Source organism: Dermochelys coriacea, chromosome 21 (assembly GCF_009764565.3).
Source record: "Dermochelys coriacea isolate rDerCor1 chromosome 21, rDerCor1.pri.v4, whole genome shotgun sequence".
Lineage (NCBI taxonomy): Eukaryota > Metazoa > Chordata > Testudines > Dermochelyidae > Dermochelys > Dermochelys coriacea.
The window spans coordinates 18,900-46,861 of NC_050088.1; the positions used below are offsets into that span (position 1 = coordinate 18,900).

At 49.9% G+C, this 27,962-nt stretch overlaps 1 protein-coding gene, 3 long non-coding RNA genes and 1 pseudogene across 7 annotated transcripts in view; 1 reads left to right on the forward strand and 4 right to left on the reverse strand.

Moving 5' to 3' along the window:
- Positions 1 to 1,925: 1,925 nt before the first annotated feature.
- LOC122457162 lies at positions 1,926 to 3,142 on the reverse strand. Its single transcript, XR_006276549.1, has 2 exons — positions 3,097 to 3,142; positions 1,926 to 2,643 (listed from the first exon to the last, which is right to left on the reverse strand). It is a non-coding gene; the product is annotated as an uncharacterized LOC122457162 (long non-coding RNA).
- A 1,207-nt stretch (positions 3,143 to 4,349) lies between these two features.
- Positions 4,350 to 5,767, reverse strand: LOC122457160. Of its 2 annotated transcripts, none has more exons than XR_006276546.1 (3): positions 5,710 to 5,767; positions 5,210 to 5,329; positions 4,350 to 4,900 (listed from the first exon to the last, which is right to left on the reverse strand). It is a non-coding gene; the product is annotated as an uncharacterized LOC122457160 (long non-coding RNA). The 2 variants fall into 2 exon arrangements; XR_006276547.1 differs by having other exon boundaries at positions 5,199 to 5,329.
- Positions 5,768 to 5,891: 124 nt separating this feature from the next.
- Positions 5,892 to 27,962, reverse strand: part of LOC119846229 — a 68,447-nt pseudogene continuing 46,376 nt past the window's right edge.
- On the forward strand, positions 12,246 to 27,892 carry LOC122457164. Its single transcript, XR_006276551.1, has 3 exons — positions 12,246 to 12,395; positions 13,135 to 13,139; positions 27,852 to 27,892. It is a non-coding gene; the product is annotated as an uncharacterized LOC122457164 (long non-coding RNA).
- The window catches only part of LOC119846469 (zinc finger protein 2-like), a 94,044-nt gene continuing 83,283 nt past the window's right edge, over positions 17,202 to 27,962 (reverse strand). Inside the window, exons 1-3 of one of the 3 annotated variants that reach the window (XR_006276545.1) lie at positions 19,914 to 20,341; positions 17,770 to 17,883; positions 17,202 to 17,344 (exon numbers count right to left, since the gene is read on the reverse strand). The gene's annotated coding sequence lies outside the window, so the exon portion shown is untranslated. Of the gene's footprint in view, positions 17,345 to 17,621; positions 17,884 to 19,830 lie in introns of those variants that run through there. The other 2 variants (XR_006276544.1, XR_006276543.1) reach the window with 2 other exon arrangements.

The following is a 27,962-nucleotide window of genomic DNA, read 5'->3' on the forward strand; positions in this document are numbered from 1 at the left end:
ACATCATACTTACATTCATCTAGTGGAGGACTCCTAACACTCCCGTCTTCTCAAAATACTTCCTCCCAAAAATACATACACACACATTGTCCATTGTACAATACTTTGGTCTCATTATCCAATTCATCCCACATACATGATCCTAATGAGATATCTTTACTACAAGGTACTGGAGCAACAGGCAAGGTGAGGCACACCCACTTTTGAGGAGTCCATTCAGTACAACCTCTAGTGTTCAATAGCAACACCAGAGGACCCAACCGCATCAGCCACACCATCAGAGGCTCATTCACCTGTACGTCTACTAATGTTATATACACCATCGTGTGCCAGCAATGCCCATCTGCCATGTACATTGGCCAAACCGGACAGTCCCCATGTAAAAGAATAAATGCACAAAAATTGGACATCAGGAAGGGTAACATACAAAAGCCAAAAAGAAAAGGAGTACTTGTGGCACCTTAGAGACTAACAAATTTATTAGAGCATAAGCTTTCGTGAGCTGTAGCTCACGAAAGCTTATGCTCTAATAAATTTGTTAGTCTCTAAGGTGCCACAAGTACTCCTTTTCTTTTTGTGAATACAGACTAACACGGCTGCTACTCTGATACAAAAGCCAGTAGGAGAACACTTCAATCTTCCTGGACATTCCATAATAGATTTAAAAGTAGCTATACTTGAACAAAAAAACTTCAGAAACAAGACTTCAAAGAGAAACAGCGGAACTAAAATTCATTTGCAAATTTAACACCATTAATTTGGGCTTGAGTAGGGACTGGCTGGCTTACTACAAAAGCAGCTTTGCCTCTCCGGGAATTGACACCTCCTCATCAATTATTGGGAGTGGACTACATCCACCCTAATTGAATTGGCCCTGTCAACGCTGGTTCCCCACTTGTGAGGCAACTCCCTTCTCTTCATGTGTCAGTATATAATGCCTGCATCTGTAATTTTCACTCCATGCAGCTGAAGAAGTGGTTTTTTACCCACAAAAGCTTATGCCCAAATAAATCTGTTCATCTTTAAGATACCACTGGACTCCTTGTTGTTTTTGTGGCTACAGACTAAACACGGCTACCCCAGGATACTTGACACCCAGTGTCACTGTTCCTCCATGAGGGAAATGCTGTGTGTATTACCCCGAGTGGCCATTTGGTATCACAAAGCATTTTCCTCATGGAGGAACAGTGACTCCAGGTGGCCAGTTGGGGTAATGCACAAACTATTTTCCTTATGAAGGGACAGTGATAAAGGGTGGCCACTCTGAGTCATGCACAAAGCATTTCCCTCAGAGCAAGGGTGACCTGTCAGAGTAATGCACAAAGCATTTCTCCCACAGCATTACAATGACATCCGCTGGCCAGCTGGGGTAACATACAGGGAGAGCCCTCGAATAGTAGCAAGCGCAGGGGTTAGGACCCAGGAGCCTGAGCTGGAGCAACTCAGTCGAGAGTTTCAGAGTAGCAGCCATGTTAGTCTGTATTCGCAAAAAGAAAAGGAGTAGAGTTAGAGACTAACAAATTTATTTGAGCATAAGCTTTCGTGAGCTAAATTTGTTAGTCTCTAAGTTGCCACAAGTACTCCTTTTCTTTCAGTCGAGAGTGCTGTGCATAGCCCTGGACCCTCCACAGGCCCTGGGTGGTGCAACCTGGTGAGTGGAGACACAGGCCGAGGGCTACTCGCAGACCCCTGCTCACGTCCTCTACTGAATGTTGCCTGCTTCAGAGAGTGGCATGACCAGGGAAGCTCACCCAATGATGTAGAAGGAAGACACCTGAGGACTAAGCATTTCTTGTTACAGTTAAGTTGCTCTCCATGAAGTTACCGGACTTCAGGAAGATTCCATAGCACCTGACAACTCCTTGGGAGGGCACAAAGGATTCCTCCACGCTTATTGTGCCCCAGTTAGATGCAGAGGTCTTTTCTCAGGGGGCCACCCTGTGACGGGTTTGACCCCCGGTCTAGGATGCCACCTGATATACTGGGATTTCACTGAGCCTACCTGCTACACTAGCTTGGCCTCCCTCTCCCCGTTTTGCTGACTTAGGCTCTCCAGCCTCTGGCAACACACACACACACACACACATGTAGGGATGCACCAGCTGTAGAATCACACAGAGTCTGTCAACAGATTTCTGTGAGAAGACTCAGCTAGGAAATCACCCAGCACTCAAATGCAATTCCCCTCGGGAAAGTACACCCAAAATAATATTGTCTTGGGCCATAGAGAAATCTATACAAAATAAGCTCATAAATTCACCCCCTCCCTCAATGTGAAGGAAGATATGCACAACTTTTGCCCCCCCAGTTAGAATTTGCAAAAACTGGGTTTAATAAACTTGTTTTTGTTTATTAACTATAAGAGAAGATTTTAAGTGATTATAAGAGATAGCAAACAGAAGAAGGCAGATTACTAAGCAAATAAAACAAACTCGCATACTAAGCCTAAAATCTTAAATAGACTGGATTCAAGAAGTAATTTCTCACCCTAAATGTTGTTTTTAGGCAAGTTGCAGGGTTTCTGTAGCTGAGATTTCCAGTTATTTCTCTTTACAGACCAGACTCCTGTCTTAGTCTGGACTCAGCCCTGGACTTTCCCCCTGCTCAGTTCCTTTGTCCCTTCAGGTACTTTTAGCAGTCTTTCTACTTGGACAAGAGACCTGTTTGCATTACTCCCCGGCCTTAAGTAAGATTTACATAAGGCGGGAATCTTTTGTTTCCCAGTCTTGACCTCCCCCTCCTTTTAGTGGAAAATTACTAGAAGTCCAAGATAGTGTTTAGTACCAGGTGACAGGACCACCTGACCTAGTAGCGTCACAGCTACGTCCCAGGATGCATCTCAGGAAGGAGAGAGATTAGTGTCTTCAAATCTTATTGTTTCTTCCTAATGGCCCATCAAGGCTGATGGCGTGTTGTCCAGTGGCTGTTTCCCAAGTATACACCCAGTTGTAATTGTTACATAGTCAATATTTCCAACTTTAGATACAGAAATGATACATGTGTACAAATTGGATAATCACATGCAGTAAATTATAACCTTTCCAATGATACCTTAAAAGACTATCTTGCATAAAATATATCACTTATCTCACTGACAGTGGCGGCTGCTCCACTCCCAAATGTATGGCTCCTGCCTCATTTCAACAAAAAGAAAAAGAGTACTTGTGGCACCTTGGAGACTAACAAATTTATTAATAAATAAATAAGACTAATAAATTTGTTAGTCTCCAAGGTGCCACAAGTACTCCTTTTCTTTTTGCGAATACAGACTAACACGGCTGCTACTCTGAAACCTGTCATTTCAACAAGGCTCACGGTCTCCCTGCCCTCACTCGCTTTCCATCGTATGAGTGGAGTAAACTCTGTCATTTGACTTCTTTCCCCTTGGTACCAAACCCAGCACAAGGGAGAAAAACAAAGAAGTTAGCATCTCAGTCGGCAATGTGGCATAAGCTCTTCTTCTTGCATCTAACACACCCCAGGGCTCTGCCCTCAACCCCCCTCCCATTACGCCTTCAGGACTACAAGTAGAAAGCACCCCTGGCAATGACACCCGAAATAGTCACTCTGCACAGCAGTCTCTCGTCAAACACACCAAACCTGTGGGGAAAATGCAGAAATTGGGCTTTTTTTTTTCGCTTAATTGGCTTGAGAGTTGCTTCTTGCTGAGTTTTTGGCTGCTGGCTTGTTGCTTGTTTACCTTGCAGCTTGTTACTTCTTTTTTTTTAAATCAGCTCCTGGCAAGCAAGGGCACCGGGCAAGGAAAGGCAAAGTGGGGGAGAGAGTCACGGGTGCACAGTGGGCCCACCACACTCCCAGACTGCATGCCAGGGGGATCTAGTCACAGAGTCTTCAGATTCTTATGGATTACCTTGTTTTGAAATGGGATTTTTGGTTTATTGTGAAAGTCTGGTGCTTATTTACCCTGTGAAAGATGGCAACTGTAAGTGTGATACCTTCCCCAGCCTTAAATACCAAAGAGCCCCATGTCCAATAAGCAAGCACACTGCCTGTGACAAAAACAACTACAGATAAGGAATTCCAATCACTGACTGCTTACGCACAGCCAGTTATGCGGGAGGCAGAAAGGGGAGGACTGTTCATGTCTCCTTAGAAGGATGCCCAAGATGCTCAGCTACACCTCTGCCACTTTCTCTTCTGGCTGGGCTCCTGGAAAATTCCTCTGCAAGAGCAGCTGCAAAAGCCGAGCTTGAGCCATCACTACACAAAGCTCTACCAGTGCTTGAAATCTTGCCCTCATCCCTGCCTCCCTCTCCAAACCCAGCTACACTGGCCCCACTCAATGACCAAGTCAACACTGACAGGCACTGGTCCACTTTAGCGCCAACTGCCACACATGATTTTCATCTGCTCCGACTTCTCCAGGGCTCCCGAGACCTAACCTGTTGGGATGCTAACCTAGTACCCCTGCCTGCGTCCTAAGAAGGGAGACGGCACGAGGAGACGAGAGGAGAGAGAGTTGGCCAACACACTAGACTAGAGAGAAAGAAAGAGAAACACATGGGAAGAAGGCAAGCAACTCAACACCTGAAGTCATCCTCCTAGATGCAACCTTCTCCTGTGGAGGACACACTGATCCTTGCACGAGAAATGAGCAGCTCCTGAAAATGGGGACCCTGTCTCCCTCATAACCACAGCTAATCAGGAACATTTTCTTACAAACCCAGCCTTAGCTAAAGGAGCGTCCATACCTGGAGCCAGGTGGGCCATGAGCAGAGCAATCACCAAAACAGACACTTATCTCACAGAGTGGCAGCGGTTCTGCTCCCAGTTGGATGGCTTTTGCATGGCATCAACAATACTCGCGGTCTTGTCACTGTCACTCGCTTTCTATCACGAGGGCAGTAGACTCCGGCATGCGACTTCTTTTCCCTTGGTACTAAACCCAGCACAAGGGAGAAAAACAAATCAGTTACTATCTCAGTCGGCAACATCTCGTTGGCCCTTCTTTTCCCCTCTCCTGCATGGCAGGACTCCGCCCTTAACCCTCTTCCCATTACACCTTTAGCATTACAACCAAAAAGCACCCCTTGCAATGGCACCCCACATAGTCACTCTGCACAGCACATGTGGCCTCTCCTCAGACTTAATACCACAGAGCCCCGTACCCATCGTGGAAGCACACAGCCTGTGAAGAATACTACAGCGAGTACAGATGAGGAATTTCAAGCACTGACCGCTTACTCACAGCCAGTTGACCGGGAGGCAGAAAGCAGAGGACTGTTCACGTCTGCTTAGAACAATGTCCAAGCTGCTCAGGTCCACCTCTGCCAGTTTCTCCTCCAGCTAGGGCTCCTCAGCAATTCCTCTGCAAGAGCAGCAGCAGAAGCCATCGCTACACAAAGCTCTATTGGTACCTGAAATCTTCCCCTCATTCCTGCCTCCCTCTTCCATTCCATCTACATTGGCCCCACTTGATGACCAGAGACCAAGTTAATACTGACAGTCACTGCTCTACTCTCGCACCAAATGCCCTGCATGATTTTCGTCTCCTCCTACTTCTTCATGGCTTCCGAGACACAGCCTGTGGGGATACACACCTAACACGCCTCCCAGTATCCTATGAAGGGAGAAGGCACAAGGAAAGGTAAGAACAGAAAGGTAAGGGGGAGGGTGTGTGTTGGCCAACATACTAAAGAAGAGAGAGAGAGACAGAGAAAAAACATAGAAAGAAGGCAAGCGACTCACCACTTGGAGTCATCCTCCTGGATCGAACCTTCTGCTGCAGAGGACACACCACTCCGGGCCAGAGAAATGACCAGCAGCTAGTCAAGAACATTTTCTTACAAACCCAGCCCCAGCTAAAGGGGCGTCCCTACCAGGAGCGAGGTGGGCCGTGAGCAAAGCAATCACCAAAACAGACTCTTGCATCACCGAGGATGGCGGCTGTTGTCCTCCCAGTTGGATGACTTTTCCGTGGCATCAACAACGCTCACGGTCTTGTTGCTCTCTTTCCATCACATGAGGGCAGTAGACTCTGACACTTGATTTCTTTTTCCTTGGGACTAAACCCAGCAGAAGAGGGAACAACAACAAAAATTAGCATCTCTGTCTGCAATGTCACGTTGTCTCTTCGTTTCATATCTCCCGTATCCCAGGGATCCGCCCTTAACTCATCTCTCATTACTACTTTACAACTGCAACTGGAAGATATCCATTGTAACGGCACCCAAAATAGTCACTTTGTTCAGGAGACTCTTGTCCCTTCCCCAGCCTTAATCCCAGAGCCTCATACTCAACGAGGAAGCATACGGCCTCTGAACAAAACTACAGCGAGTACAGATGAGAAATTCAAAGCACTGACCTCTTACTCACAGCCAGTTATGCAGAAGGCAGAAACATGAGGACTATTCATGTCTCCTTAGAAGGATGTCCAGGTTGCTCAGGTCCACTTCTGCGACCTTCTCCTCTGGCTAGGGCTTTTGGACGATTCCTCTGCAAACTAATAAAGCCAAGCAAGAACCATCACTACACAGAACTCTATTGGTGTGTTTAATCTTTCCCTGATCCCTGCCCCCCTCTCCCATCCCATCTACGTCGGCCCCACTGGATGTACATAGACCGAGTTAACAGAGACAGTCACTGCTCCATTTTCGCACCCACTGCCCTGCATGATTTTCATCCCCTCCTACTTCTTCATGGCTCCCAAGACCTAGCCTGTGGGGATGCACACCTAGCATGCCTACCCATGTCCTATGAAGGGAAACGGCACAAGGAAAGGAAAGGAGAGAGTCAGCCCATGGGGCTGATCGATGAACAAGTTTAGTAGGCAATTTGAGGTACGTGCATCAGTGGCTTAGTTGTATGAATGACTGTCTGGGGTGAGGGCTACACTGTGGGGTAGAGGAGTGTAGGGTACCCAAGGTGTACCGAAGCAATGTGGGATTCAGAAACCCCAGACAGGAAGGCAGGGGAGGACAAACTTTTTGGCCTGATGGCCACATTGGGTTTCCAAAATTGTATGGAGGGCTGGTTAGGGGAGGCTGTCTCTGCCCAAACAGCCAGGCGTGGCCCAGCCCCTGCCTCCTATCCGATCCCCCTGCTTCTTGCCCCCTGATGCCCCCCACCAGGACTCCTGCCCCCTCCAACCCTCCCCGTTCCTTGACCACCACTGAACCCCACACCCCTTACTGCCGTCTGCCGCCCTATCCAACACCCCTCCCATTCCTGACTTGCCCCCCAGACCGCCCCCATCCAATCCCCCCCTCCTTCTTGACTGTCCCCCCAAGACCCCTGCCCCCTTTCAACCCCCGTGACCCGCCCTCTGACTGCCCCGACCCCTATCCACACTCCTGCCCCTGACCACCACTCCCAACTCCCCTGCCCTCTGTCCAACCCCCGCTACTCTCTGCCTCCTTACTGCACTGCCTGGAGCACCGGTGGCGGGCGGCGCTACAGCCGCGCTGCCCAGAGCACCGGATCAGGCTGCATCTTTACAACTGCACTGCCTGGCCACCCAGAGTGTTGCACCGGAATTGCAGCACACTGAGGCTGCGGGGAAGGGACCGGGGACTAGCCTCCGGCGCCAGGAGCCGGGCAGGAGGGTCCCTCGGGGCAGATATGGCTCATGGGCCGTAGTTTGCCCACATCTGGAGTAAGGGCAGGGTGGACGGGCGTTGGAGGTCCCCAGGGTGGCTGGGAAGGGGAACCAGGCAGATTTGAGAGGGAACAGGAATTGGAGAGGGAAATCTGGCAGGCTGTGGATGGCGTGGGGGAGTCAACGGGGGTTGGGGTGCTCTGGAGGATGTTGGGGTGCCCTGAGATAGGGAAGTAGATGGGGTGGATTGGAAGGGCCAAGGGAAAGTCCACGTGCAGGGGCAGGTTGGGGTGGGGTAAGTAGAGGGCGGGCAAGCCTGAGGATGTTGAATGGGTCCCAGTGAGGGGCATCACTGAAGGAGATGATGGGGGTCCCAGAGTTGAGGGGAGATGGTTGAAGTGTACGGGGGAGGGGTTTGGGGAGGAAGGAGAAAGAGAGGCTAAAGGGCCCCATAGATTGAAGGAGGTACTGGGGGGGAAGGGTATGGGGGGGGCTGAGCAGTCCCTATGGATGGCAGCATGGGCTGGGGGTGCAGGCTGGGGTGAGATAGAACAGTGTTGGAGACATGGGGGCTGAGGGGCCCCACGGGAGGAGGAATGGATGGGGGAAGGGTAGGGATGGGGGGCAGGTTGGGGGGGGAGGGAGGAGAAATGGGGACTGAGGAGCCCCATGGGTAGAGGGATGGGCTGGGGGATGCAGGTTGGAGCGAGCTGGGAAGGGTCCCATGAGTGGAAGGATGAACTGAGGGAGACGGGGGGGGGCAGCTTGGGGCGGACTGGAGGGTGTTAGGGAGGGAGGAGAAAGGGGAGCTGAGGGGCCCCACGGGTGGAGAGATGGGCTGGGGAGCAAGCTAGGTTGGGCTGGGGGGGAGTAAGGGGGGTGAGGGCCCCGGGGTAGGGGGTTGGGCTGGGGGGCACTGGGAAGGGGGAACAGAGGCCCCAGGAACGGCCTGAAAGCCGCGAACACAACAAGGTTGGCGTCCTGACCGCTGATGTCACTTCCTCTTCCAACCACTTCCGTTTCCAGCCCCTCTCGGCCCACGGAACCTGTCAGGCCAAAAGCCCCGCCCCGCCCGCACAGGAGGCGCCGGGCCCCGCCCCCTGGCCGCTCCCATGGTGCCGCTGGCCCCGCGGTGGCCGATGGGAGTTGTAGGCCGGGGCGCACCACATCTCCCACAAGCCCCTGCGGCGCGACTCCTTCCCTTCCCCCCTCAGCGAGACTCCCCTGGGCCCGTGGCAATAGGGGGTAGGCTGTGGATGGGCCCCAGGGTCGGAGGCTGGCGGGGTGGGGACCGGGGCTGCGGGACCACGGCGGGGGGCAGGTGGAGGATGCGGGGGCAGAGGGATTGGGGCTCCAGGCAGGTCTGCGATGGGGGGGTTGGGGCGAGGCCCAACGGGGGAGAAAGGGGAGGCAGGTGGGTTTAGGCCTCGCTCACGGGCCTAGACAGGGGCAGAAGGGGTGCGCGAACTAGGGGGGATGGGGGAAGGAGAGGGGTTAGGGGGCTTTAGCTAGGTGAGGGGGTGAGTGTCTGGTGGGGTAGGAGCAGAAGCTGAAGTGGTTTCAGAGGAGGAAACTGAGGCAGACGTAGGAAAAGGAGGAGAAGCAAAGTGGATGTGTGAGGGTGGGGGGAAGAATGGCTAAGGCTGCCCCCCTGTAACCTACTGTCCCCCATCCCGGGAGGGGTCACCCATCCATCTCACTGACAGGTTGGCTGCTCCCACAGGCAAGGGATGCTCCCTCTGGGACACGCTGTTGCAAATATTGAAGACACTTCTCGGAGCAGCTTGTGCTTCCCACCATCCCCTGGCAGCTAGAAGTTTCTGGCTCCTCACTCCATGGTGGAAGAAAGCACAAGCCACTCCATCTCCCATGCCACCTCCAAAGTCCAATAAGCGTTGTAGGCAAAGACACCCTACGTCTCTCACCTTTTTCTCCTCCATCCAACCACCTGCTTAGTGCCATTAGTGCCTGGTCCCTAATGTGACATCTCAATAGAGAGCTGGGGCAAAAAGGGACCTGCAGAAATCCTGGGATAACTCCCCTCCAGCACAGTACAGGTAGTTCAGAGTGAAGGGAAAGGGGAGGAACCTGCCCCCTCTTCCCAAATCTTTAGTAGTTTGTGATGTAAAAAATCTTCTGTGACAGTACAAATGCAGAAACAGATCTTTCTATACATGATTACAGAGATTAAGTAGCACTGTTATACAAAGATGCGTTGGAATGAGAGATACTAGAATGCACAGTCCACCACCGCACATTTAAAAAAAAAAAACTACCAGCCTATCAGAATACATCCTTACTCCTTAGAGTAGGCTGCCCACGCGATAAGCATGACCGACATACTAAAAAACTCAGTTATATGTAATTACAATTTTCTGTACTGTTCCATGGTGTAACGGTTCAGCCTCAACCGTGCTTGTTTCCTCATCTGTAGAAGTTTAAGGATTACATCCTCCTCCCTTTAAATCTCAGCCTGAAAAACCCTTCACAACAGCTAACATGACCTCATTCTGCTAACATAATGATGCCCCCTGGGTAGTGCATGTCACTGCTCACGCTCTCAAGGTTACACACACAGTAGATCTGCCCAGAGAGCTATAGACATCTATGTCTCACTCACCACTAGACACATTCAGGTGAACATGTCTACAAAGGGAGGCTGTAGACCAACAGGCAAGGAGAAAGCATGTTGGCCAACACCTTAGAGAGAAGTCATAAGGAAGAACAAACTCAGCACCTGTACTCAACTTCCTGGTTCCAGGCCCCTGCTCAGGAGGACATGCTTCCCCCTGCCCTGGAAGATCAGCTCCTCCCAAGGTGGGGAAATTCTCCCCTCATACCCAGAATGAGCAGGAAACCAAGCCACAGCTAGAGGGAAGCAGGAGTCTGTACTCAGCCTTTACCACACATTTATCTTAGAGGCCAGTCAGGGTAAGTCACTCGTGGTGTTCCCTGGTGCAGCAGTGACAGCCAGTGGGTGGGCAGTCAGGATAATGCACAGACTGCATCTGCCCTGGGGCAGCAGTGACACCTAATGGACAGTCAGGGTAAATCACAAAATCCATCTGCCCTGGAGCAGCAGTGACACCCGGTGGCCACTCAGAGTAATGCACAGACTGTTTACTCAGGAGCAGCTGTGACACCGATGGCTAGTCAGGGGTACCGCATGGACTGTCTCTACCATAGAGCAGCGGTGACACCCAGTGGCCAGTCAAAGTAACGCACAGCGTTTCTCAGAAAAAACAAAAAGAAAAGGAGCACTTGTGGCACCTTAGAGACTAACAAATTTATTAGAGCATAAGCTTTCGTGAGCTACAGTATTTTGCGAATACAGACTAACACGGCTGCTACTCTGAAACCTGTCAGAAAAAACAGTAAGACCCCATGGCCAGCAGTGGGCAGTGCCAGCCTCTTCTGGTGGTGGGGAATAAGACAGAAAATTGTGGCAGCTGCAACCCTCCTTGCCATGAGGCCCTGCCCCTCCCTGTGGCTCCACTCCCTGCTCCTCCTCAGAGAAGTGCCAGCCCCACCTCCTCTCCTCCAAGGCCCTGGCCCATGGCACATGTCAGAGGCCAGAAGGCAGAGTCGGGCAGGGAACCTCTCCTCCAAGGGTCTGGCCCATGGCACATGTCAGAGACCAGAAGGCAGAGTCGGGCAGGGTGAAGCGGCCACTGCACTAGTTGATGTCATGGTGCAGGCAGCCACAGTGCTTCCCCATCTTGTCCTCCTGCTGCTTGGGGCCCCCGCTGTTCCTCAGCTCCCTACCGCCCTTTGACCACTCACAGCCTATAACAGCCTCCCTGGTGCGGGGCCCAGCTACGGGGCCAGCACAGCCCTCGGGGAACAGGACCCAGGAGCCTGGGCCAGAGCACGTCAGTCTGGGATGCTGTGCTGAGCCCTGGACTCTCCACCTGCCCTGGGTGGTGGACCCTGGCTGAAGCGGGCACCGCCCCGACCCCCAGACTCTGTTGGGTTTGCAGGTCCGGTGCCCTGGGGAGTGGGGTCAGGGTTAAATGGAAGGGTTTGAGGATTGTACTCTCTTAGCTGGCCACCCAGGGTCACTGCCAAAATGGTGGGGGGGATACAAATAGGGCACTGCCACACCTGCCACCCTGGATGGACCCCGCAGCTCCCAGCTACTGCGAGCAGACCCCTGAGCTCCCAGGCACCACAAGTGGCAGGGGACCCTGGAGTCCCAGCCGCTGCAGGCAGCCCCCAGCCGCTGCAGGCACCAGAGGGAGCCCCCAGCTCCCAGACACTGCAGGCAGACCCTGGAGTTCCCAGTCACCATGGGTGGAAGGAGAAGCTGCAGCCCCATGCCACTGCAGATAGACCCCGTAGTTCCCAGCCACCACGGGCAGATGCCAGAGCTCCCAGCTGCCACATGTGGTGAAGGAACGTTGTGAAGGCCAAGACTATAACAGGGTTCAAAAAAGAACTAAAGTTCATGGTGGATAGTTCCATTAATGGCTATTAGCTAGGATGGGCAGGGATGATGTCCCTAGTCTCTGTTTGCCAGAAGCTGGGAATGAGCGACAGAACATGGATCACTTTATGTTTACCTGTTCTGTTCATTCCTTCTGGGGCACCTGGCATTGGCCACTGTTGGAAGACAGGATACTGGGCTAGATGCACCTTTGGTCTGACCCAGTCATATTATTTACAAAAGTTCTACTCCTAATGGAAAAAAACAAAAACAAAAAAACCAAACCAGCCAGCCTCCCCATCTGCAAACAATCCCATCTCAGTAGGAAAAGTCCTACAACAGGCAACTGGAATTTAAACTCCAAATGATCTCACTGCATTTCAGATCCATTCAAATTCCCCATCCAGGTCTGTGACACTTTCATCTCAGACCCTAAATTACTGTTTTAGGAGCAAAGAAAAATTGTGATCCATAAACAGAGGGCTGAGAACCCTGAATCATAGGACACATTGAGCAGTGGAATGTAGAAAGTGGAGAAGATCAATTCTACATGGCTCAAAAAGAGAAAACACTGCTGGGGTAATTCGGAAGGTGGGAATCCCTCCGACTCACCACTTCAGGTGTCACAGAGGTTGAAAACACACACTCTACTCCCACCCCAAGTCAGAGTCACCAGGCGATGCTCGGGAACTACTCCATATGAAGCCAGTCAGAACTCTGGGGGAGCATGTCTCCTCTCTCAGAGCACACTGTGTAAAACAGCAGGGAGCGGGGAGTATTGACCTGGGAATGTTGCAGGGGAGTTTTATTGGCACTGTCTGCATTGGGGATGGGAGACTTTCCTTGAGGGAAGATACCTGAGCATGTAACATGAGAGCCCAGGAGGGGGGTTAGGGCCAGGTGACACCTTCTGCCCGGGAAAATGGACAAAGGCTGGAGGAGGAACCAGGAGGCAGGCAGGGTAAAATGGCTGGACAGGGTTTTCAGTTTGGAGCTGGCTGGGGAAATGGAGGGAGCCCGAGGGTTGGGGTCTAAGCTCCCTGACCCCCAGAAGGACTTGACTGAGGGGTCCTGGTTGTACCTACAAGCTCTGCTTGGGACTGCGTTCCAGTCGTCCAATAAACCTTCCGTTTTACTGGCTGCCTGAGAGTAATGGTGAATTGCAGGAAGTGGGGGTGCAGGGCCTTGACTCCTCCACACTCCATGACACACTGCCACTGGGGCAAGAAGCCTACACAACTTTGACCTTCTTGGGTCTGACTTTGAAGCATTCAGCATCCCCTTCCACACTGTGAGCTTCCCGCAGCAAGTCCGCCTGGACAGGGCTCCTGGGGAAGCCAGAGGGCCCTGCCCCACAGCTCCGCAGTCAGCATGACTCTCAGCCCAGCGGTAAAACAGGAGGTTTATTATTCGACAGGAACACAGCATAGAACAGAACTTGTTAGCACAGAAATCACTGACTTTCAGTCAAGTCCACCTTGGGGAGTCGTGGGCCAGATGCCCTGGACTCCCCCTCTTCCAGTTCCCCCAAGCAGATTGCCAGCTTCCAGCGACCCAAAATCAGACACCCCCATTGCTCAGGAAACAAGACAAAGATGAGGAGGAGCAGCAAAGAGTCACCTGGTTGCATCCCATTCCTGGGTCTCAGGTTACGAAGGGCACCATTTGACAGGTTCAGTTACAGAGACCACTATGGGACTCAGAGTAGCAGCCGTGTTAGTCTGTATTCGCAAAAAGAAAAGGAGTACTTGTGGCACCTTAGAGACTAACAAATTTATTTGAGCATAAGCTTTCGTGAACTGAGCTGTAGCTCACGAAAGCTTATGCTCTAATAAATTTGTTAGTCTCTAAGGTGCCACAAGTACTCCTTTTCTTTTCACTATGGGACTGTCACCCAATGTGCTGAAATTACCTCTGAGCCTGTTTTACCTGCCAGCTTGGGACTTCCAGAACCCTGTCTTCTTGAGCCAGACATGCTAGCCTGCTGCAACACAGACCCAGGGTCTGAACCATGCCCCCAAAGCTGTGCAGACTAAGTGAAAACAGCTCAGCAGCTTACTTGTATCCAGCACCCAGACACCAAGTTCCCAATAGGATCCAAACCCCAAATAAATCTGTTTTACTCTGTATAAAGCTTATATGGAGTAAATTCAGATAATTGTCCACCCTCTATAACACTGATAAAGAGATATGCACCGTTGTTTGCTCCCTTTGGTATTAATCACTTACTCTGGGTTTATTAATAAACAAAAGTGATTTTATTAAGTAATAACACACAGAACAAAGTAAGTCACAGAAAAATAAAGCAAAAAACACACAAGTCTAAACCTAATACGTTAAAAAAAAGATTATAGGTAATATATCACCCTCAGAGATGTTCCAATAAGCTTCTTTCACAGATTAGACTCCTTCCTAGTCTGGGCCCGATCCTCTCCCCAGGTAGTGTTAGTTCCAGCAGACATCTCAGTTGGCAAGCAGGGGATTTCTCATGACTGGCCCCCTTTGTCCTGCTCCACCCCCTTCTATAGCTTTGGCACAAGGCAGGAATCTTTTGTCTCTCTGGGTCCCCACCGCTCCTTCTAAATGGAAACGTACCAGATTTAAGATGGATTTCATTATCAGATGACATGGTCACATGTCACGGTAAGACCCCTAGTCTCCATTCCCCATGGGCTGGCCCACACGTACACAGGAAGGCTTTCAAGTAACTAAGGCCATTTATAACTGATTGTTTCTGGAGCACCCTTAATGGCCTCTACTTCATATGTTTACATCAGTGATACAATTTTATAGCTTATTCTCCTAGCTCCAGATATAGAAATAATACATACAAACAAATAGGATGAACACACTTAGTAGATTACAAGATTTCTAATGGTTTCAGAGTAGCAGCCGTGTTAGTCTGTATTCGCAAAAAGAAAAGGAGTACCCGTGGCACCTTAGAGACTAACAAATTTATTAGAGCATAAGCTTTCGTGAGCTACAGGATGCAAGCTGTAGCTCACGAAAGATTTCTAATGACATGATACAAGGGGTATTTAGCGTGAAGCATATTCCAGTTATGTCATAAGCATATTTCCATAAAGCATATGGAGTGCAATGTCACACACCGGTCATAGCATAGGGACAGGCAGCCTCACCAGCCGCAGACATCTCAGCCAAAGTCACACACCCCTACTCCCACCACCGAGGTATTGGTGCAGCACACAGGGAAACTGAGGCACACACGGTATTCATGCAAAACAGTAAAACTCACAAAGGATCAACAGTAAGACTCACATATAAGGTAACAAGGAAAAATCCCCACTGTGTCACACCCTCTATCCCTGCTCCTTCTCTGTTATATTTACATGGAGAAAAATGGTACAAAGCCCAATTGCTATTCAGCAGAACCCAGTGCAACATAGGAACAACTGGGAAAGAGGCAATCTGTCCCTAGTGGGGGAACCTGGTGACTAACAATCACTTTGCAGTGGCAGAAAAAGTATAAACATGATGTTCCAAATTTGGTTAGACTAGAAAAAGTGATGGAGGTTGTGTTCAGTGGTGAGGAAATGTTCTACGTTACCCTGGAAGCTATATGGGCTATTTTCTTTCTTAAAAAATAGTTGTGTTTTTATATCAGGATCGCTAACTCAATCTAGCTAACTCCATGGAAAACCCTAGTGGTGTCAAGGCCCAGGTAGATTTTACCTCAATGTACCCTAGTAAAGGTCACTCCTGGTTCCTCCACCTGGGACTGATGGGCATTCCTGTTGGAGGGACGCACGCTTCCATGACAGAGGACAAAGGAGTTGATGAAAAACACTGTGGGCTTCACTCCAAGGAAGGGTGAGCTGCAAAAGGGAAAAGCAAACAACTCACCTGAAGGAGCTGAGACACCACAAATGCTGCCTTAAAGCGCACTACTTGGGAATTAGGAAAAAATCTTTTCTGAGCCCGAGAAAAGATTTTCATGGTGTTTATCTCCCTTGCAGCTTCTCCGGTGATAAATAAGAGAAGAGCTGTGATGGAAGAATTTCCCACACTCACAGCGTTCATGGGGTTTGTCCCATGTGGCTCCTCTGATGTGTAATAAGCCCTGAGCGAAAGTTTTCCCGCACTCACAGCATTCATAGGGTTTCTCCCCTGTGTGGCTCTTCTGATGTGTAATAAGGTTTGAGCTCTGAGTGAATGTTTTCCCACACTCACAGCATTCATAGAGTTTCTCCCCTGTGTGGATTCTCTGATGATGAATAAGGGTTGAGCGCTCAGCGAACTTTTTCCCCCGCACTCACAGCATTCATAGGGTTTTTCTCCTGTGTGGATCCTCCAATGTTTTATAAGGGCTGAGTGCCAAGAGAAAGTTTTTCCGCACTCACAGCATTTATAGGGTTTCTTCCCTGTGTGACTCCTCTGATGTGCAATAAGATGCGACTGCTGAGTGAAGGTTTTCCTGAACTCACAGCACTCATAGGGGCGCTGCCCTTTGTGGATTCTCTGATGGCACATAAGGTGTGAGCAGTCAGTGAAGGTTTTCCCGCACTCACAAGGTTTCTCCTGTGTGTGGATCCTCTAATGGCGAATAAGATGTGAGCAGTCAGTGAACTTTTTCCCCCGCACTCACAGCATTCATAGGGTTTCACCCTTGTGTGGATCCTCTGATGTTTTATAAGGGCTGACTGCCAGCAGAAGGTTTTCCCACACTCACAGCATTCATGGGGTTTCTCCCCTGTGTGGATCCTCTGATGGCAAATAAGATGTGAGTGAAAAGAAAAGGAGTACTTGTGGCACCTTAGAGACTAACAAATTTATTAGAGCATAAGCTTTCGTGAGCTACAGCTCACTTCATCGGATGCTCACGAAAGCTTATGCTCTAATAAATTTGTTAGTCTCTAAGGTGCCACAAGTACTCCTTTTCTTTTTGCAAATACAGACTAACACGGCTGCTACTCTGAAAGTTGTCATTATGCAAGATGTGAGTGCTGAGTGAAGGTTTTCCCGCACTCACAGCATCCATAGGGTCTCACTCTGGTGTGGATTCTCTGATAGGTAATAAGGTGTGAGCGCCTCCTGAACTTTTTCCCCCACATTCAAATCCCATATTATTTCTCTCTCCCGTCAGGATTCTCTGCTGGGCTGTGGTTTCTTTGAGGCCTTTGTGAGTTCCCCGATAATTAACACATATTCCAACTTTCTGTGCTGGCTGGTTTCCCTGCTCCTTCTCTGGCCTGTGCTGCCTCCAAGAGCCTTTTTTCCCTGTTCACAACTTCTGGACACACTCCTTTTGCATCTTTGCAACAGCACCCCGTGTGGTTCCACTTGCTTATCTTCCTGCTGAGGATTCTGTTCGATGGTCTCTCTCACCATCCCATCACCTGCTGGGACAGAGAAAGAAAAACCTTAGAAACTGGAAGGGAAAAGGGGAGAACAAATGAAGAGAACAGCTGGAGATGGAAAAAAATCAGGGACTGAATTTCCCCACACTCTTCCCCAAAAGGGAGAGAGGAGGGGATCAATTCTGCATCCAGTTCCCATCCAAACACTCAGGGAGATGGGAGTTTGGGGAGGGAACTACTGCCAGGAGTTAGTCAGGATGGGTATCAGAGTAGCAGCCATGTTAGTCTCTAAGGTGCCACATGTACTCCTTTTCTTTTCTCAGGATGGGTAGGAAGCCATAAACAGTATTTGCCCAGAGGATATGACACCTGATGGGGACCATCCTGAACCCAGAGACCTCACAAGGTCTTTGTTGGGAATCCCAGCTGTTTCCTTCAAGCACTGAGTAAGTATAATCATCCGTCACCCATGCGGCTGCCTCTCAGGATCTCTCTTTCCTCTCAGCCCTGGAGATCTGGAGCCCACAGCTCTTCCCCTTGTTGCAGCTGGGAGATGACATCGGGTTTGGAAACTGGAAACCCTGCTCAGGGGAAAGGCGACCAGTGAGATCAGGTAACAGCAAAAGAAGAAGTTACACAACTTGTGCATTAACGATGCTTCTTTGAGATGTGTCTCCCCTATGGGTGCTCCACTGTAGGTGCTAGCCCATTAAAAATAGCTGTGTAGACCAGTGGCTTTCCACACTACTGTGCCCCTTTCAGGAGTCTGATTTGTCTTGCGTACCTCCGAGTTACACCTCATTTAAAAAACTACTTGCTTATAAAATCCGACATAAATATAACAAAGTGTCACCTATTGGGGGTAGCCGTCTTAGTCTGTATCCACAAAAACAACAAGCAGTCCGGTGGCACCTTAAAGACTAACAGATTTATTTGGGCATAAGTTTTTGTGGGTAAAAAACCTTATGCCCAAATAAATCTGTTAGTCTTTAAAAGTGCCACCGGACTCCTTCTTGTAAAAGCGTCACCGCACACTATGAATTGCTGACTCTCATTTTTACCATATAATTATAAAATAAATAATTGGAATATAAATATTGTACTTACATTTCATTGTATAGTAAATAGATCAGTATAAACAAGTCATTGTATGAAATTTTACTTTGTACTTACGTGGAAATGTGGTGTACATGAAAGTGCTATAAAATGGGTGAAAATGTTGTTGAAAGCTGTACTCAGACAGTAATCATTAGTGGTTCACTGTCAAACTGGGAGAATGTATAGAATGGGGTGCCCAGGGGGCCAGTCCTGGATCTGATATATTCAATATTTTCACTAATTACTTGTATAATGGACTGGAGAGCATTCTGTCTAAATACAGAGATAACAGAACTTGCGAGGGGCTGCAAGCACTTTGGAGGACATGGATTAGAATTCAAGGTAACATTTACAAACTGGAGAAGTGGGCTGAATGAATGAGATGAAATTCAATAAAGACGAGTACAAAGTACTAGACTTAGGGAAGGAAAACCAAATGCACAACTACGAAGTGGGAAATAGCTGGTTACGAGGTAGTACTACTGAACACGACCGGGGGTTATAGTGGATCACAAATTGAATGCGAGTCAACCATAAAAAGAAAAGGAGTACTTGCGGCACCTTAGAGACTAACAAATTTATTTGAGCATAAGCTTTCATGAGCTACAGCTCACTTCATCGGATGCATTCAGTGGAAAATATGAAGTGAGCTGTAGCTCTTGAAAGCTTATGCTCAAATAAATTTGCTACTCTGAAATCTGAGTCAACCATGTAACTCAATTGTGCAAAAACCTAATTAAGCACTGGAATAGATTAGCAAGAGAAGTAGTGGAATTCCCACCACTGGAGGTTTTTAAGGACAGGTTGGACAAACACCTCAGTGCTGGGGGCTGGACTAGATGCCCTCTCATGGTTCATTCCAGCCCTACAGTTCTACGATTGTTTGGCAACTTTATTACACACTGACTGGCCCCTCCCACTAGCACTAAACCACAGAGACATTTTGAAACCCTCCCAGTAACAAAATCTGGGAACTGAATGGGAGAGAAGAGCAGAACAAAACGAGTAACGTTGGGGGATTCCCCCTGACATTGTCCCCAGGGCAGCACACTCCTACAGCAGGGGGTACAGGGAGAGTCAGGAGCTGGCTTTTCCTCCCCCTGCATCTCACCTTGTTCATAGCAAAGTGAATCTATCCAGGGATGCGGCAATAAGCGTGAGTGGGCCGGTCAGAAATCTGGGACTGTCTCTCCCCATTTATTTCTCCCACTGCCCTTTTCAGTCTCTCTCTCTCTCCCCCCCCTTTTTCTCCTTGTGTCTTCCTTCCCTGGCTCTGGCTGGCAGCCAGTCCTGGGGGTTTGCTCTCCTATGCCTGGATTAGCTACTGCAATTGCTATGGGAAGAAGAGATATGGGGTGAGAAGGGGCTGTTTGTGCAAAGTCACTTTCATGCCCATTCCCTGCACGTTCCCTGAGGTCTCTATCAATCACCTGGAGTCTCTGGCTCACATGTTGGTGTGGGCAGAGCCTTGGGTTGACCGATGGGGCTAATTACAGCTGGAGAAAATCCTCACCTTGGCTGGGCACAGACTCCCCAGCCCCGATCCTGCTGAGGGAGCAGCGGCTGCTCAGCCTGGGCTCCCAGATCACAATCGAGGCAGCAGCATCTGAACCAGGAAGCTCAACCCCAATATCCTGAGCAGAGAAAGAGAGAAACTAAGTAATTTTTCCCCCTTTAGCAACAACTGAAACCCCCTCCCCACAGGGACACACCCTGATTTTATCTGCCCTCCATGTTAGTTTGGAGTCACTCCCTGTTCTGCCTTGCAGTAACTCCGGATTAACACGCGTTTCAGCGAGACCAGAAACGTGGCTTAGGCAGGAGGAGGCCAGATTCCTTTTAAACGGATCATTGCAGCGGGGGGTCGAACCTGCTCCTGCTCCTGCTCCCGCCCCCCAGGCGCTCAGAGGGATTCACAGCAACAGTTTTCCATCCCCCGCACGCCTGACCCCTCCCCACTTCACACCATCTGCCCCTCCCCCAACACTGGCTCCGTGAGTCTCTGTCCGGCCAGTCCCGCACGCGCGGCTACCCCCAGGGCCTCTTCACCAATCAGCGAGCGGGGCGGGGGAAGCGCTCCCACGCGCCCCGCTAACCGCCTCCGTCCGTCGGTTGGGCCAACGTCACTTCTGGCCCAAGGTGCGACAGGAACTACATCTCCCAACCTGCCCCCCCACCCACTCAGCACCTCTCCACCCCTGCACAGGCCCCGCCCGTGTGCCTGGCTCGTCAGACGCGGTGACAGCGGTTCAGACCCGGAAGGCGGGTTCTGCGGCGGTTGCAGTAGCTGGGACTGAGTATGTGCACGGAGCACGGACGGCGCATGCTCAGTAGCACCCGCTGAAGCCGCTGCGCCCTCAGGGTTTCGCACGGGGGCAAACCGCGTGAGGACAGGAGCGGAGTCTGGGCAGGGGGCGGACACTGACTGCGCGGGAGAAAGGGGTCAAACAGCTGGAGGCGAGGACAGGGGATGAGCCAAGTCAGGGGAAGCGGGAGGTGGGGGGGGGAGAGGCTGCCTCGCTTAGCAGCAAGGGTCACTGCCCAAATCGTGCGCACACACGCACCTGGCCCGCAGGAGTCACTGTAGGAGTTGGGGTGCTGTACGCAGGATACTACCCCATGTGGATGACAGAGATCATTTCCCTCCCTCCCCATACACCCCATTTCTGGAGCTGAGGGCACTGCCCCATGTGGCTACCAATGGTCATTATCCTTTGCAGGATAGGGCAGGGAGGAATACATGCAGGACACTGTCCCACCTGACCCCCAGGAGTCATTGTAGCAATGTGGGGGGGGGGCACACACAGGGCATCGGGTCAGGGTCCAGTCCCAGCAAGGTTCATGGCACAGGCCTGCAGCTCCCCATCAACTGCCTGGCTGGGGGTGGAGAAGCCCAAGGCTGCCCTGTGGCTCCCCCTTGTACGTCCATCGAGGTTGGCTCCGGAGCGGGGCAGCACCAGAGAGAGTGCTGGCCTTCTCAGTTCCTGCTGCTCAGGGGTTTCCCAGTTCCAGGGCTCGGGGGTGAGTTATTGCCATTAATGTCCAGTCCCAGCTGCTCGCCACCGCAGGCTTTCTCCACTGCATTTTCTATCCAAGTATCTTAATGGGCCCCATCCCACTGGTACCTGGGAGCAGCCATCTCCTCCTGTAGCTTTTCAGGTCTGAAATGCTGTAGGCCCCTCTCACAGTGTACAATCCTTTTTCTCATTCATCGCATTAAGTCACTGGACCAGTACCCAGACCATGTCCACAGAGAAGTGGAGATGACACCCGTTCAGCTCCAGCTAAAATTAGCCTGCTACCCTTTCTCTAGTCACTTACAATAGCACCGCTAATTAACTAACATTGTCTAGCTTTTACCAGATCCATATTTCAGCTACCTTAATTGAAATACCTTCTACACCCTCATTGGCTATTTAAAATTTTTATTAAAAGTTAATGTTTAAAATCAAATTTTAAACAAGTGAAGAAGGACGGTACTGTACATCTGGGGTCAGGCTTGGGTTATGAGGGATTACAAATGTCAGTTACAAGGTTCATAAAATGCATACATAGCACATAACCAGCAGAGACCCAGATTGGGGTGCAGGAGTTTTTAAAACATCCGTGGATAAGGGTTCGCCACCCGTGGACTCTATTCAGAGTCCAAGTCAGTATGGGATAGAGAATAAGTACATGGGTGGGGTGTGTGCCTTGGTTCATTAGGGAAGGAAGAAAGTGTGTAATAGCACAGAGCATTTCCCACATGGAACAACAGTTACCCCAGGCCCAATGGCAGCAATGACACCAGGTGCCTAGTGAGGGGAATGCACAAATCATTTCCTGAAGGAACAGATGTGCATGCATCTGAAGAAGTGTTTTTTTACCCACGAAAGCTTATGCCCAAATAAATCTATTAGTCTTTAAGCTGCCACTGGACTCCTTGTTGTTTTTAAGGAACAGCAGTTACACCAGGTGGCCACTCTGTATAGTTGCACAGAGCATTTCCCAAATGAAGCATGTGAAGAAGTAGAGATTTTCTTGTTTGTTTCCATGTTGTTTTCAGTGGCTTGCATGGGGTGGAGGACACAACATACTCAGTTTCCTGGTTGTTATGAGTTTAACGAGGTGATGGGAGAGGGAGTGTTGTGAAAGAATTAAGAGAACTCTCATTTCTGTAAAAAGAAAAGGAGTACTTGTGGCACCTTAGAGATATGCTCTAATAAATTTGTTAGTCTCTAAGGTGCCACAAGTACTCCTTTTCTTTTTGCAAATACAGACTAACACGGCTGCTACTCTGAAACCTCTCATTTCTGTGGCTTTGTAGTAGGCTGTTCTGGCCTGGCCTTGACTCGCTGTTTGGCGAGATAAGCGACTGTTATGAAAAAGGCCTGGAGTTAGCAAAATTTTGTGTAAGCATGTTATCGCAAGTGAAGGTTAGGTCTAAATGCAACAATAATAGGATTTAGTCATTGGCTGCAGAACTCTGTGCACAAGGACAATGGAACCTACTGATTCGCGGAGGGGTTCGGGCACAAGGGCTGCATGTATTACCCACTCATATATATATATATATATATATATATATATATATATATATATATATATATATGGTGTATAGACAATGCATAGGGTCCCCCTCTGACTAGCAGGGGGGCACCACGCTCGAGTGTAATAAACAGAAACTTTGCAAAGATTGATCAGTTGTGACTCATTTATGTGCCTCAGCCTAGACTCGAACTGTGTGTGACCTATTAGATATAATTCGTAACAGTTTTTGTGCGTGACCTATCAGGTATAATTCACAACAGGAGTTTGTTGTTAGAGGACCAGCGAGGGAACTTGGGACCCCAGCCGATGTCCTGGAGAATGGATACCCCAGTGACTGGTGACCCAGCTCAGGAGTCCCAACCATTTCTCGCCAGTGGGAGGACAATGGGCTGTGGAGAGAGGACCCCAGTGACCTGACCAGGTGGTTCCAGCCACAGGACGGAGGAGAGGAGAGGAGGCCCAGGCAACCCTGTTTACCTGGAGAGAAGACAATGGATAGTAGTGGGGCTTGGGGCCGGTGATATCAGATGCCCAGCTGGGAAGCAGAGGGGCTCAGGACTGGAGAGAGGAAGCAGGCAGAACCCACCTGGATGCAGGGGAGACTTGGATGTGCTGTGCTGAGGGAGGCCAGGCCTGAGACCCCTGAAAGTTTTCTGTGCTGTGTTCGGACGGTCAAACTCTCCTGTTTTACGCTGGCCGAATGTCACTCTGGTCTAGAGAACAGGGTTGCATTATTCCCTTTGGGAATGGAGGCCCTGGGGGTCCAAAGCGAGTGGACTCCCTGAGGGGGCCCATGGTGAGAAACAGGTGTGCTAAGGCTCAGAGAAGTGCGGTTCCAGGAGGTGGAGGGGCTTAACCCCCGAGAGAGAGTAGACCCAGGAGAAGGGCCTGTCTCACTGAAGGGGGTTCCCAACATGGGCCGCACAGGGTTAAGAATGGGCACGGCCTGTGAGTCCGTGACAACTTGGTAGCAAAGGATGGTTGGTGGATGCACCCCATAGACGGTTGGCTGCGAGTGCAGGTGCTTGCAGTGAATGGCTGCCAGAGATAAAACAAGGGAATTGAAAGCAACCAGCGCGGAAATGGCCTATAAACAGCTCAGTAAGAGGGACCTGGCACATCTGTGCAGGAAGAGAGGGCTGAGCATTGGGAGGCTCAATAAGGAGCAGCTGATCGCTCAGCTTGTAGAGAATGACCAGTAGGAGGCACAGGCTCCAGACCCCAGGGGGGCTCCCGAGGTTCCCAGATTGCAGTGGAGTACTGGGGGCAGTCCGTGTAGCAACCAGGAGTGTATCAGACCCGACTCCCCAGTCAGCACAGGAGGACCCCAGTCAGGTTCCTCCCTGGAGGAGCTGTGGAGACTGGAGCTGGAGTTGAAAGTGAAGGAGCTGGAGCTGGAGGAGCGGAGGCTGGTGAACCATGCAGTACAGCTGAAGCACGAGTTGGAGTTGGAGGAGCGGTGGGCCTGCCGGGGGGGTAAGTGGGTGGAAGCCCACCAAGAGAGGGCACCGTCGGTCCAGCTATCACTGCCCAAAGTTCTAGTGGTGTGTCAAGGTTCCTTCCCCACTCTGAACTCTAGGGTACAGATGTGGGGACCTGCATGAAAACCTCCTAAACTTATTTTCACCAACTTAAGTTAAAACTTCCCCAAGGTACAAACTATTTTCCTTTTCCCCTTGGACTTTATTGCTGCCACCACCAAGCGTCTAATGGATATATAACCGGGAAAGAGCCTGCTTGGAAACGTCTTTCCCCCCCAAAATCCTCCCCAAACGCTACACCTCCTTTCCTGCGGAAGGCTTGATAAAAATCCTCACCAATTTACATAGGTGAACACAGACCCAAACCCTTGGATCTTAAGAACAATGAAAAAAACAATCAGGTTCTTTTAAAAGAAGAATTTTAATAGAAGTAAAAGAATCACCTCTGTAAAATCAGGATGGTAAATACCTTACAGGGTAATTAGATTCAAAACATAGAGAATCCCTCTAGGCAAAACCTTAAGTTACAAAAAGACACAAAAACAGGAATATCCATTCCATTCAGCATAGCTTATTTTCTCAGCCATTTAAACAAACGGAATCTAACACATATCTAGCTAGATTACTTACTAAGTTCTAAGACTCCATTCCTTTCTGTTCCCGGCAAATGCATCACACACACAGACAGAGAGAAACTTTGTTTCTCCCTCTCTCCAGCTTCTGAAAGTATCTTATCTCCTCATTGGTCATTTTGGTCAGGTGCCAGCGAGGTTATCCTAGCTTCTTAACCCTTTACAGGTGAAAGGGTTTTTCCTCTGGCCAGGAGGGATTTTAAAGGTGTTTACCCTTCCCTTCATATTTATGACGTGGTGTATGAGATGCTGCTCTCCCTCTCCCATGCACAGTGATGAACAGTGACAGTCGACTCCCACAGTCACCCCCACCACTACCAATGAAGGTTCTAGTACCCATCATGCTTCTCTTTCCCCTCCCAATGCCCCAGTGGGTTGCAGACTCCCCAGACCACGCCCGTGAGCATGCAGCAATGCCCATGTTCTATTGAAGGAGACAGTATAAGGGGGGAGAGAGAGAGAGAGGGAAAGAGAGCATGTTGGCCAACATGAGAGCAGAGAGAGACACACACACATAGGAAGAAGGACAAACTCAGCACCTGTACTCACTTTCCAGATTCCAGGCCACTGCTCAGGCAGGGTGGGGCGACTGCTGTGCTAGGTGGTGCAATGATGCAGGCAGCCACAACGCTCTCTCATCTTTTCCTTGTGCTGGTTGGGGGTCCCGGGGCTCTAGCTGCTCCTCAGTTCCCTGCTGCCCTTCGACAACTCACAGATCTTAAGAGCCGCTTGGATGGGGGTCTGGCTCCAGTTAGATTTGGAGGCCTTTCCTCAGGAGCCCACCCATACTAACAAATTCTATCCACCCACAAGAGTCTTTGCAGCCCTCCCTCAATACTTAAGAGCAAATTTCCATTTGCTTACTCTGCAGATCACTGTCTGGATTCCATCCCTAGAGATGGGCTCCAGGCGGTTGCTCCTTCTTTGGTCTATGCCACAGGTTGGCCATTCTCTCATCTACCCAATCTCATTAGGAACTGAAAAGAGAAAGAGAGAATACTTGTAAGCTAGCTCACCACTGGTGCATGGAGGACAAACAGACACAGAGATGTCACCTGGCTACACCTCATTGGAGCCCCATTCTTTATTCGTCTCCAGCCCACCCAGGGCCTAAAATTCTCATCACTCCCAAGGAACTGCAGCCCTCCAGGAAAGGGAAAATCCCAGGCAATTACCAGCCACATGCAGAGCTGTATCTTGCCCAGGACCCATCCCATGGAAATGAGAAGCATCTCTCTGCTCTCAAGGAGGCACCTCACTATGCAGATATTGGATAGAGAGAAATGATTTCACAAACACACACATGCTACTCCAATATCACAAGAGACCTTCTCAGTTCCACTGCAAAGTGAAACATCAAGATTGTGCAGATCCGCTTCGTCCAGATGCTCCTCCTCCTGTCTCGGGCTGCTCCACTGCTCTGGAGCAGGCCACCGCAACAGCAGCAAATAATCCATAGAAAAGCCATCACTGCCACAAGGGCTATAGGTGCACGAGGTCTTTGAATATCTGTCTGCACTCTCAGACCCACTGCCCCACATGATTTTCATCCCCTCCAACTTCTTCATGGCTCCCAAGACCTAGCCTGTTGGGATGCACACCTACCCATGTCCTACGAAGGGAGACGGCACAGGGAAAGAGACAGAGAGAGAGAGAGAGAGAAACATGGGAGGAAGGCAAGCAACTTGCCACCTGGAGTCATCCTCCTGGATCCAACCTTCTGCTGTGAAGGACACAATACTCCTCGACAGAGAAATGAGCAGCCCCTGAAAATGGGGACCCGAGTTGCTTGTTGGCTAGTTTTTGGCTTGTAGATTGTTGCTTGTTGTAGCTTCTTGATTTTTTTTTTTGATCGGCTCCTGGCAATCGGGGGCAAGCAGAGGCAAAGAGGGGAAGAGAGTCAGAGGTGCACAGCGGGCCCACCAGAATCCCAAACTGCATGCCAGGGGAGATCCAGTCACATAGAGTGTAGGGGTTCTTAAGGATTGGCTTCTTTTGAAAAGGGATTAGCTTGATTTTTGGCTTATTGTGAAAGTCAGGGTTAAAAGCTTATTTACCCAGTGAAAGTTGGCAACTGTGACTCTGGTCCCTTCCCCAGCCTTAATCCCACAGAGCCCTATACCCAATGGGGAAGCATACGGCCTGTAAAGAGAACTACAACAAGTACAGATGAGGAATTCAAAGCACTGAATTTACTCACAGCCAGTTTGAGGAAGGCAGAAAGTTGAGGACTGTTCATGTCTGCTTAGAAGGATGTTCAGACTGCTCAGGTCCACTTCTGCCAGTTTCTCCTTCCACTAGGGCTCCTGGACAATTCCTCTGCAAGAGCAGCTGCAAAAGCCAAGCATGAGCCATCATTACACAAAGCTCTGTTGGTGCGTGAAATCTTGCCCTCATCCCTGCCTCCCTCTCACATCCCATCCACATCATCCCACTCTATGAACAGAGACTGAGTGATCATTTTTCTCGTGGAGCAACAGTGACACTGTATGACTGGGAATGGATGAGTCATTACACAAAGTAAAACTATTTCCCCATGTTATTTCTCCCCCCCACCCCACCCCCCACTGTTCCTCAGATATTCTTGTTAACTGCTGGAAATAGCCTACCTTGCTTGTCACCATGAAAGGTTTTCCTCCTTTCCCCCCCCCCCCCCGCTGCTGGTGATGGCTTATCTTAAGCGATCACTCGCCTTACAATTTTCAGAGTAGCAGCCGTGTTAGTCTGTATTCGCAAAAAGAAAAGGAGTACTTGTGGCACCTTAGAGACTAACAAATTTATTAGAGCATAAGCTTTCGTGAGCTACAGCATCCGATGAAGTGAGCTGTAGCTCACGAAAGCTTATGCTCAAATAAATTTGTTAGTCTCTAAGGTGCCACAAGTACTCCTTTTCTTTTTTCGAATACAGACTAACACGGC